The sequence below is a fragment of the Cryptomeria japonica genome, unplaced genomic scaffold (genome assembly GCF_030272615.1).
Source record: "Cryptomeria japonica unplaced genomic scaffold, Sugi_1.0 HiC_scaffold_280, whole genome shotgun sequence".
Classification (NCBI taxonomy): Eukaryota; Viridiplantae; Streptophyta; class Pinopsida; order Cupressales; family Cupressaceae; genus Cryptomeria; species Cryptomeria japonica.
Window position 1 is genome coordinate 137,942 of NW_026729102.1, and position 11,099 is coordinate 149,040.

The 11,099-nt window shown below is 58.4% G+C and overlaps 1 non-coding gene across 1 annotated transcript; it reads right to left on the bottom strand.

The window, feature by feature from the left end:
• Positions 1-597: 597 nt before the first annotated feature.
• Positions 598-716, bottom strand: LOC131870049 (5S ribosomal RNA). Its single transcript, XR_009368417.1, has one exon. It is a non-coding gene; the product is annotated as a 5S ribosomal RNA (ribosomal RNA).
• Between the last annotated feature and the right edge of the window lie 10,383 nt (positions 717-11,099).

Below are 11,099 nucleotides of genomic sequence, written 5' to 3' on the forward strand. Positions count from 1 at the left end.
GCACCTTCGCCAGGGTGGGCGCCTTGGTGCGCACACCTTGGCTGGGCTGCGCACACCTTGGCACCCGCGTTTCCTTCATTTTAAATTTTTTTTTTTTACAATCTCTCAAGTGGGAAATTCTATAATCTCAACTTTTTTTGCCTTTTCAGGAAACTTTTGAATGGAGCGCATCATTGGTGCGCTCCGAAGTGTGCTCCAAAGCTCTCTCCAGCTGCGTGCACCTGCCCCGGCCGCGCACCCGGCCCCGCCCAGCTTCGCTCACCTGTCCCGGGCGTCTGGTGCGGAACCTTAGAGTAAGAAACATCACCGTGCACCTTGGCCAACGTGCGCGACTCGACCGAGCGCGCACTGGCCGAGGTGCACACCGATTTCACCTAGGTGCGCGCGCAGCACCTCGGGCGCACCGGGGTGCGCGCACAACGCCCGGGTTGCACCGTGGCCTGTGTGCTCGGGGCGCCTCGGGTGCGCGCTCGGTGTCGCCCCCGCGCGCGCGGTAGTGCGGGCAGCGCACCCCGGCCCGGCCCGGCCCCGACGAGAACGCAAACGGGCAAAAGGTTTATTCAAATAGCATTGCGACGCCCGGCGAAAAACTAAAAAAGGGTGCAACACCGGGACTTCCCGGGAGGTCACCCATCCCAGTACTACTCCGGCCCAAGCGCGCTTAACTGCGGAGTTCTGATGGGATCCGGTGCACTAATGCTGGTATGATCGCACCCGTTATGAGCTTGTCGCAGTGTGTACTTAGCAAACCGCGACCCACGTGCGAATCCACCCCGGCCACCCACCCCCGTCGAGGTGCACACCCTCCCTCGCGAAGTGCGCCCCGTTCGCCAAGTGTGAGCCCTGCCCGGGTGCGCGCACCTTGCTAGGGCGTCGGGTGTGCACCCGGCCCGGCCTACGTGCGTGCACCTGGAGGGGGCGTCGTGTGCGTGCAGTGTCCCGTCTGCAACGCGGTGCCCACACACCACCTCGGGCGCAACGACCTGCGCTCACATGTGGGCCGAGTGCACCTTGGTGCATGTTCGGGGCGCCTCGGGTGCACGCTCGATCTTGCCCCGGTGCACCAAGGCGCTCGGTTTGCCCCGGGTGCGCACTTGGTGCAAGGTGGGCACCCAAAATAGGGATCAAGCACCAAAACACAAGTTTCGGGATGCAAAATGGGACCCAAGGACCACAAATGCGTTCCAAGACCCATGATGGGTCCACGAGAACAAAAATGTGTTCCGAGACTTAATAAACAAATATTGGGTTTTAGGAGAAGAAACATGCTCTGATGCCCAAAACGAGAATCGACCCCGAAAAGGCCACAGGCCAAAAGTGGGATGCGAGACAAAAAAAAATGGGACCCGAGGACCAAAATTGGGTTCCCAGGTCGAAGACAGGGCAACCGGACAAGAAACGACCTCTAAGGCTCGAAATGAGTCCCGACGACTAAAACTTGACAAGAAGCACCCATCAGGCACCCAACTCGACACCCATGGGATGCCGACCCACCCGGGCTTCCACCTAGCACACCTTGGCACCCACCCACCCTCGCACCCAACCTCGCACCCAACTTAGCACCTTTGAACCCACATTGGCACTCACCCTGACCCTGGCACCTTGGAACCCACATTGGCACTCACCTTGACCCTGGCACCCACCTTTGCACTCACCTTGGGACCCACCCTGGCTCCCACCTCGGCACCCACCCAGACACCCACCTTGGTTCCTTGGCACCCACCTTGGATCCTTGGCACCCACCCCGACACCCACCTTGGCACGCAACTTGGCTACTTGCCACCCACCTTGGCTCCTTGACGCCCACCCCGACAACCACCCCGTGACCTACCCTGGCTAGGGTTGGTGCACACCCACCCTGGTGCCCACCTTGGCACCCACCCTATGACCCACCTTGGCACGCACCTTAGTACCCACCCCGTTACCCACCCTAGGACCCACCCCGTGACCCACCTTGGCCAGGGTGGGTGCACCCACCCTGGTGCCCACCTTGGCACCCACCCATCCTAGCACCCAGCCTGTGACCGGGCTTGGAACCCAACCTTGCACCCGCACCCGTCTTGGCCAGTGTGGGTGCGCACCCATCCTGGCACCCACGTTGTGACACACCCTTTAACCCACGCACCCTAGCACCCACGTTGGCACCCACCTTGGAACCCAACCTAGCAACTTGGCACCCACCCCGTGACCCACCTTGGCATCCACCATAGCAGTCGCCGACTTGGCACCCACCTCGGCACCCACCTTGACACTTGTGGACCCACCTTGCCACTCACCCTAGCATCGACCCATCCTAGCACCCACCCTGGCACCTTTGCACCCTAGCACTCACCCATCCTAGCACCTAACCTGTGACCCACCTTGACACTCACCCTCGCACCCACCTTGGAACCCAACCTAGCACCCACCCACCCTGACACCAACCCTAGCACCTACCCACCCTTGCACCCACCCTGTGACCCATCTTGGCACCCACCCATCCTACCACTCAACCTATCACCCACCTTCTCACCCACCTTGGCATCCACCTTAGCACCCACCCACACTGGCACCTTGGCACCCACCTCGGGCAAGGTGGGTGCACACCCACCCTGGCACCCAATTTAGAACCCACCGAGCATGTTACCCACCTTGGCACCCACATTGCAGCCCACCCTAGTACCCACCCTATGACCCACATTGGCATCCACACCCTAGCACCCAGGCACCTCGACACCCGCCTTGACACCCACCCTAGCACTGAACCTGTGACCCACCTTGGAACTCACCCTAGAACCCACCCACCCTGTGAACCACCTTGGCATCCACCTTAGCACCCACCCACCTTGGCACCCACTCTAGCACTCACCCATCCTAACACCCAACTTGTTACCCACCTTGGCACCCGCCCTCGCGTCCACCTTGAAACCCACCCTAGCACCCACCCACGCAGGAGCCCACCTTGGCACCCAACCTAACACCCACGCATCCTGGCACCCAACTTGTGACCCACCTTGGAACCCACCCTAGTACCCACCTTTGAACCCACTATATCACCAACCCACCTTGGCACCCACCCTATGACCCTCTTTGGAATCCACCCTAGCACGCACCCACCCTGGCACCCACCATGGAGCGCACCCTAGCACCCACCCACCTCGGCACGCACCTCAACACCCACCTTGGTGTGCGCACTGCGCCAACCTCTCAAAGACCCTATGTGGTGCGCTCCAAAGTGTACACCTTTGGTGCGCTCCAAGGTGCGCACCTTTGGTGCACACCGAGGTGCACACCAAAGTGTGCACCGAGGTGAGCACCAAAGTGCACTCCAGGGTGCACACCAAGGCGTGCACCTTTGGTGCGGTCAATGCAAACGAATTCGGAAGTTGGGGTCGATGTCCTAATCGCTGCTGCAGACTACACGTATGAGAATCGGACAAATAGCTTTATATAGGGGAGGTGTTGCGTTTGATGGGTCGACTCCCCTGGTTGTGTGCACTGCACCAACTTCAAAGACCCTGTCTTGTTTAAGAAGTCAAAAGTTGGGGTGGATGTCCTAATCATTGCTGCAGTCTACGCATGTATGAGAATCAGACAAATAGCTTATATAGGGGAGGTGTTGCATTCGGTGGGTTGACTCCCCTGGTTGTGCGCACTGCGCCAACCTCAAAGACCCCGCATAGCAGAAGAAGTCGGAAGTCGGATTTTGGTGAGCACCAAGGCGTGCACCTTTGGTGCGGTCAACGCAGACGAATTCAGAAGTTGGGGTGGATGTCCTAATCGTTGTTGCAGGCTACACATGTATGAGAATCAGACAAATAGCTTATATAGGGGAGGTGTTGGGTTTGATGGGTCAACTCCCTTGGTTGTGCGCATTACGCCAACCTCAAAGACCTTGTTTTCGTTAAGAAGTCAAAAGTTGGGGTCAATGTCCTAATGGCTCCTGCAGGCTACACATGTATGAGAATCGGACAAATAGCTTATATAGGGGAGGTGTTGGGTTTGATGGGTCGACTCCCCTGGTTGTGCGCATTACGTCAACCTCAAAGACCTTGTTTTCGTTAAGAAGTCAAAAGTTGGGGTCGATGTCCTAATTGCTCCTGTAGACTACACATGTATGAGAATCAGACAAATAGCTTATATAGGGGAGGTGTTGGGTTTGATGGGTTGACTCCCCTAGTTGTTCGCATTACACCAACCTCAAAGACCTTGTTTTCGTTTAGAAGCCGAAAGTTGGGGTCGATGTCCTAATTGCTCCTGCAGGCTACGCATGTATGAGAATCAGACAAATAGCTTATATAGGGGAGGTGTTGGGTTTGATGGGTCGACTCCCCTGGTTGTGCGCATTGCGCCAACCTCAAAGACCCTGCATTGCGGATGAAGTCGAAAGTCAGAGTTTGGTGTGCTACAAGGTGTGGTCGAAGGTGCTCACCTAGGTGTGCACCTTTGGAGCACAGGAAAAGTGCCCTCCAAAAGTGCGCACCTTTGGAGTGCACAAAAGAGCCCTCCAAAAGTGCGCACCTTTGGAGCGCAGAAAAGTGCCCTCCAAAAAGTGCCCTCCAAAAGTGCGCACCTTTGGAGCGCAGAAAAGTGCCCTCCAAAAAGTGCCCTCCAAAAGTGCGCACCTTTGGAGCGCAGAAAAGTGCCCTCCAAAAAGTGCCCTCCAAAAGTGCGCACCTTTGGAGCGCAGAAAAGTGCCCTCCAAAAAGTGCCCTCCAAAAGTGCGCACCTTTGGAGCGCAGAAAAGTGCCCTCCAAAAAGTGCCCTCCAAAAGTGCGCACCTTTGGAGCGCAGAAAAGTGCCCTCCAAAAAGTGCCCTCCAAAAGTGCGCACCTTTGGAGCGCAGAAAAGTGCCCTCCAAAAAGTGCCCTCCAAAAGTGCGCACCTTTGGAGCGCAGAAAAGTGCCCTCCAAAAAGTGCCCTCCAAAAGTGCGCACCTTTGGAGCGCAGAAAAGTGCCCTCCAAAAAGTGCCCTCCAAAAGTGCGCACCTTTGGAGCGCAGAAAAGTGCCCTCCAAAAGTGCGCACCTTTGGAGCGCACAAAAGTGCCCTCCAAAAGTGCGCACTTTTGGTGCGCACCAAGGCGCTGGTTCGGTCGTTGCAGGCGAGTTCGGAAGTTGGGGTCGATGTCCTGAGCGGAGGTGCAAACTACACAGGTGTCGGAATCGGACAAATAGCTTATATAGGGGAGGTGTATGCTTCGATGGGTCGACTCCCCAGGTTGAGCGCACCGCGCCAACCTCAAAGACCCTACGGTATGGATGAAGTCGGAAGTTGGGTCCGATGACCGATTCGATTAGTAGGTATGCTCATGAGGTCGGAATTTGGGTCCGATGACCTGCCATGTGCAGGAAGGCGAATGTTGACACTGTGCGTTGCAAGGTGCACACCAAGGCGCTGGTGCGGTCTTTTTAGTCGAGTTCGGAAGTTGGGGTCGATGTCCTGATCGGAGGTGCAAGCTACACAGGTGTGGGAATCGGACAAATAGCTTATATAGGGGAGGTGTATGCTTCGTTGGGTCGACTCCCCGGGTTGAGCGCACCGCGCCAACCTCAAAGACCCTACGGTATGGATGAAGTCGGAAGTTGGGTCCGATGACCGATTCGATATGTAGGCATACTCGCGAGGTCGGAATTTGGGTCCGATGACCTGCCACGTGCAGGAAGGCGAATGTTGGCACTGTGCGTTGCAAGGTGCGCACCAAGGCGCTGGTTCGGTCGTTGGAGGCGAGTTCGGAAGTTGGGGTCGATGTCTTGATCGGAGGTGCAAACTACACAGGTGTGGGAATCGGACAAATAGCTTATATAGGGGAGGTGTATGCTTCGTTGGGTCGACTCCCCGGGTTGAGCGCACCGCGCCAACCTCAAAGACCCTACGGTATGGATGAAGTCGGAAGTTGGGTCCGATGACCGATTCGATATGTAGGCATACTCGCGAGGTCGGAATTTGGGTCCGATGACCTGCCATGTGCAGGAAGGCGAATGTTGGGACTGTGCGTCGCAAGGTGCGCACCAAGGCGCTGGTGCCGTCGTTGCAGTCGAGTTCGGAAGTTGGGGTCGATGTCCTGGTCAGAGGTGCAAACTACACAGGTGTGGGAATCGGACAAATAGCTTATATAGGGGAGGTGTATGCTTCGATGGGTCGACTCCCTGGGTTGAGCGCACCGCGCCAACCTCAAAGACCCTACAGTATGGATGAAGTCGGAAGTTGGGTCCGATGACCGATTCGATACGTAGGCATATTGGCGAGGTCTGAATTTGTGTCCGATGACCTGCCATGCGCAGGAAGGCGGAATTTGGGTCCGATGACCGAGTTGATGGCGTGCCATGCGCAGAAAGGCGGAATTTGGGTCCGATGACCGAGTTGATGTTGATGGCCCGCCATGCACAGGAAGGCGGAATTTGGGTCCGATGACCGATTTGAAGGCGTGCCATACGCAAAAAGGCGGAGTTTGGGTCCGATGACCGAGTTGATATTGATGGCCCGCCATGCGCAGGAAGGCGGAATTTGGGTCCGATGACCTGACATACGCATGGAGTCCGACTCGGGGGCCGATGTTCGATTCGATGACTTGCATTGTGGGTAAAGTCGGAAGTTGTGGTCTTTGACCCGATTCGATGACCAGACTTCGGCTGCTTGAGAATCGGACAAATAACTTATATAGGGGAGGTAGTGTTCTCGAGCATCCTCCCCCCGTGCCCGTTTATGTCGATTGATGCTGGTGCTCGACTGGTTGGAGCGCTCGGATGCAAAAATCTTGCACCAGGATTTATCGATTGTGATGGACACGGCAAGTCTCCTGATTGCTATGCAGGAGCTCATCGTGAATCTCTATGCGGCCTTGGTATGGACTCGACCTGCGGAATGGTTCGGCAATGGTAGTCGCTCCAACACGTCCTTGCAATGGCCACAGAGGTGATTCGACTAGAGCTCCAGTCTAGCTTTTGGGTTGCTTGGCGGACTGGTATAGCCGCGATCGAGTTCCGGCCATGAACGTTTTAGATAGCTCTTGGGCTTTCTGGGACGGAAGTCGGAAGTTTGGGCTGTTGTCCGATTTGATGACCATTCTTCGGATGTGTGAGAATCGGACAAATAACTTATATAGGGGACTGTGTTGTCTCACGCAGCCCCCTCCGTGCCCCTCTATCTCGACCGATGTTGGTGCTTGAAAGGGTTGGGATCGCTCGGATTTATAAACGTGCACCACCATTTGTCGAGTGTGAGGGACGCGGCAGGTCTCCTAAATGCTATGCGGGCGCTCTCTGAGAATCTCTATCCGGCCTCGACACAGACTAGTCTTGCTGAATGGTTTGGCACTGGTAGTCGATCCAACACGTCGTTGTTGTGGCCGCCTAGGCGATTCGATTCGAGCCCCCGTCTAGCTTTTGGGTTGCTTGGCGGATTTTGCCCTATCCGCAAGTGAGCTCGGTCCCTAAACGTTCGAGAAACCCGATTGCTATGCGCCGACTCTCTTTCTTGCGAGCCTCCATCTAGCTTTTGGGTCTCTACGGAACGGAAGTCGGAATCTGGGACCGTTGTTTGATTCGACGAGGCAGACTACGGTTGTGCGAGAATCGGACAAATAACTTATATAGGGGAGGTGTTGACTGGAGCATTCTCCCCCGTGCCCCTCTAACTCGACCAATGCTGGCGCTCGAACGGTGGTAGCGCTCGGATTTTCATTGAGCGCCAGCATTGGTCGATTTAGAGGGGCATGCGAGATTCCCGAATGCTATGCGAGGGCTCTAACGGAAATGTCTATTGGTTTCGGTATGGATGCAATTGCGAGTGGTTCGGCAAAGGTAGTCGTTCCGATGCGTCCATGTCGTGGCCAAATCGATAATTCGATTTGAGCCCTCGTATAGCATTTGGGTCTCTCGATGTGATTCCGCATTCCAGTCCCTTTGGGCACTGCTTGAGCCGCATCCCAGGGGGTTCCCTTCCCAATAATCTGCCTCGCAACCCGATTGCTATGCGGTGAGGCTCCTCGGCCGCCTCGGAACTATCTGTGTATCAGACGCATCGCGGGATAAGGGGTTGGCAACGGTAGTCGCCCCAAGCGCGTCCGATGCTTGGACCATTCCGAGGCGGCCCTGAAGCCTCTTCCGTCTAGCCGTTGGGTCCTTCTCGCCGCATCCCTCGCCTCGCACCCCGATTGCTATGCGGTGAGGCTCCTCGGCCGCCTCGGAACTATCTGTGTATCGGACGCGTCGCGGGATAAGGGGTTGTCACTGGTAGTCGCCCCAAGCGCGTCCGATGCTTGGACCATTCCGAGGCGGCCCTGAAGCCTCTTCCGTCTAGCCGTTGGGTCCTTCTCGCCGCATCCCTCGCCTTGCACCCCGATTGCTATGCGGTGAGGCTCCTCGGCCGCCTCGGAACTATCTGTGTATCGGACGCGTCGCGGGATAAGGGGTTGTCACTGGTAGTCGCCCCAAGCGCGTCCGATGCTTGGACCATTCCGAGGCGGCCCTGAAGCCTCTTCCGTCTAGCCGTTGGGTCCTTCTCGCCGCATCCCTCGCCTCGCACCCCGATTGCTATGCGGTGAGGCTCCTCGGCCGCCTCGGAACTATCTGTGTATCGGACGCGTCGCGGGATAAGGGGTTGTCATTGGTAGTCGCCCCAAGCGCGTCCGATGCTTGGACCATTCCGAGGCGGCCCTGAAGCCTCTTCCGTCTAGCCGTTGGGTCCTTCTCGCCGCATCCCTCGCCTCGCACCCCGATTGCTATGCGGTGAGGCTCCTCGGCCGCCTCGGAACTATCTGTGTATCGGACGCGTCGCGGGATAAGGGGTTGTCACTGGTAGTCGCCCCAAGCGCGTCCGATGCTTGGACCATTCCGAGGCGGCCCTGAAGCCTCTTCCGTCTAGCCGTTGGGTCCTTCTCGCCGCATCCCTCGCCTCGCACCCCGATTGCTATGCGGTGAGGCTCCTCGGCCGCCTCGGAACTATCTGTGTATCGGACGCGTCGCGGGATAAGGGGTTGTCACTGGTAGTCGCCCCAAGCGCGTTCGATGCTTGGACCATTCCGAGGCGGCCCTGAAGCCTCTTCCGTCTAGCCGTTGGGTCCTTCTCGCCGCATCCCTCGCCTCGCACCCCGATTGCTATGCGGTGAGGCTCCTCGGCCGCCTTGGAACTATCTGTGTATCGGACGCGTCGCGGGATAAGGGGTTGTCACTGGTAGTCGCCCCAAGCGCGTCCGATGCTTGGACCATTCCGAGGCGGACCCGAAGCCTCTTCCGTCTAGCCGTTGGGTCCTTCTCGCCGCATCCTTCGCCTCGCACCCCGATTGCTATGCGGTGAGGCTCCTCGGCCGCCTCGGAACTATCTGTGTATCGGACGCGTCGCGGGATAAGGGGTTGTCACTGGTAGTCGCCCCAAGCGCGTCCGATGCTTGGACCATTCCGAGGCGGACCCGAAGCCTCTTCCGTCTAGCCGTTGGGTCCTTCTCGCCGCATCCCTCGCCTCGCACCCCGATTGCTATGCGGTGAGGCTCCTCGGCCGCCTTGGAACTATCTGTGTATCGGACGCGTCGCGGGATAAGGGGTTGTCACTGGTAGTCGCCCCAAGCGCGTCCGATGCTTGGACCATTCCGAGGCGGACCCGAAGCCTCTTCCGTCTAGCCGTTGGGTCCTTCTCGCCGCATCCCTCGCCTCGCACCCCGATTGCTATGCGGTGAGGCTCCTCGGCCGCCTTGGAACTATCTGTGTATCGGACGCGTCGCGGGATAAGGGGTTGTCACTGGTAGTCGCCCCAAGCGCGTCCGATGCTTGGACCATTCCGAGGCGGACCCGAAGCCTCTTCCGTCTAGCCGTTGGGTCCTTCTCGCCGCATCCCTCGCCTCGCACCCCGATTGCTATGCGGTGAGGCTCCTCGGCCGCCTTGGAACTATCTGTGTATCGGACGCGTCGCGGGATAAGGGGTTGTCACTGGTAGTCGCCCCAAGCGCGTCCGATGCTTGGACCATTCCGAGGCGGCCCCGAAGCCTCTTCCGTGTAGCCGTTGGGTCCTTCTCGCCGCATCCCTCGCCTCGCACCCCGATTGCTATGCGGTGAGGCTCCTCGGCCGCCTTGGAACTATCTGTGTATCGGACGCGTCGCGGGATAAGGGGTTGTCACTGGTAGTCGCCCCAAGCGCGTCCGATGCTTGGACCATTCCGAGGCGGCCCCGAAGCCTCTTCCGTGTAGCCGTTGGGTCCTTCTCGCCGCATCCCTCGCCTCGCACCCCGATTGCTATGCGGTGAGGCTCCTCGGCCGCCTTGGAACTATCTGTGTATCGGACGCGTCGCGGGATAAGGGGTTGTCACTGGTAGTCGCCCCAAGCGCGTCCGATGCTTGGACCATTCCGAGGCGGACCTGAAGCCTCTTCCCTCTAGCCGTTGGGGCTTTCTCGCCGCATCCCTCGCCTCGCACCCTGATTGCTATGCTGTGAGGCTCCTCGGCCGCCTTGGAACTATCTGTGTATCGGACGCATCGCGGGATAAGGGGTTGGCAGTGGTAGTCGCCCCAAGCGCATCCGATGCTTGGACCATTCCGAGGCGGCCCTGCAGCCTCTTCCGTCTAGCCGTTGGGGCCATCTCGCCGCATCCCCCACCTCGCACCACGATTGCTATGCGGTGAGGCTCCTTGGCCGCCTCGGAACTATCTGTGTATCGGACGCATCGCGGGATAAGGGGTTGTCACTGGTAGTCGCCCCAAGCGCGTCCGATGCTTGGACTATTCCGAGGCGGCCCTGCAGCCTCTTCCGTCTAGCCATTGGGGCCATCTCGCTGCATCCCCCACCTCCTCGGCCGCCTCGGAACTATCTGTGTATCGGACGCATCGCGGGATAAGGGGTTGGCAGTGGTAGTCGCCCCAAGCGCGTCCGATGCTTGGACTATTCCGAGGCAGCCCTGCAGCCTCTTCCGTCTAGCCTTTGGGGCCATCTCGCCGCATCCCTCGCCTCGCACCCCGATTGCTATGCGGTGAGGCTCCTCGGCCGCCTGGGAACTATCTTCGTATCGGACGCATCGCGGGATAAGGGGTTGTCACTGGTAGTCGCCCCAAGCGCGTCCGATGCTTGGACTATTCCGAGGCGGCCCTGTGGCCTCTTCCGTCTAGCCGTTGGGGCCATCTCGCCGCATCCCCC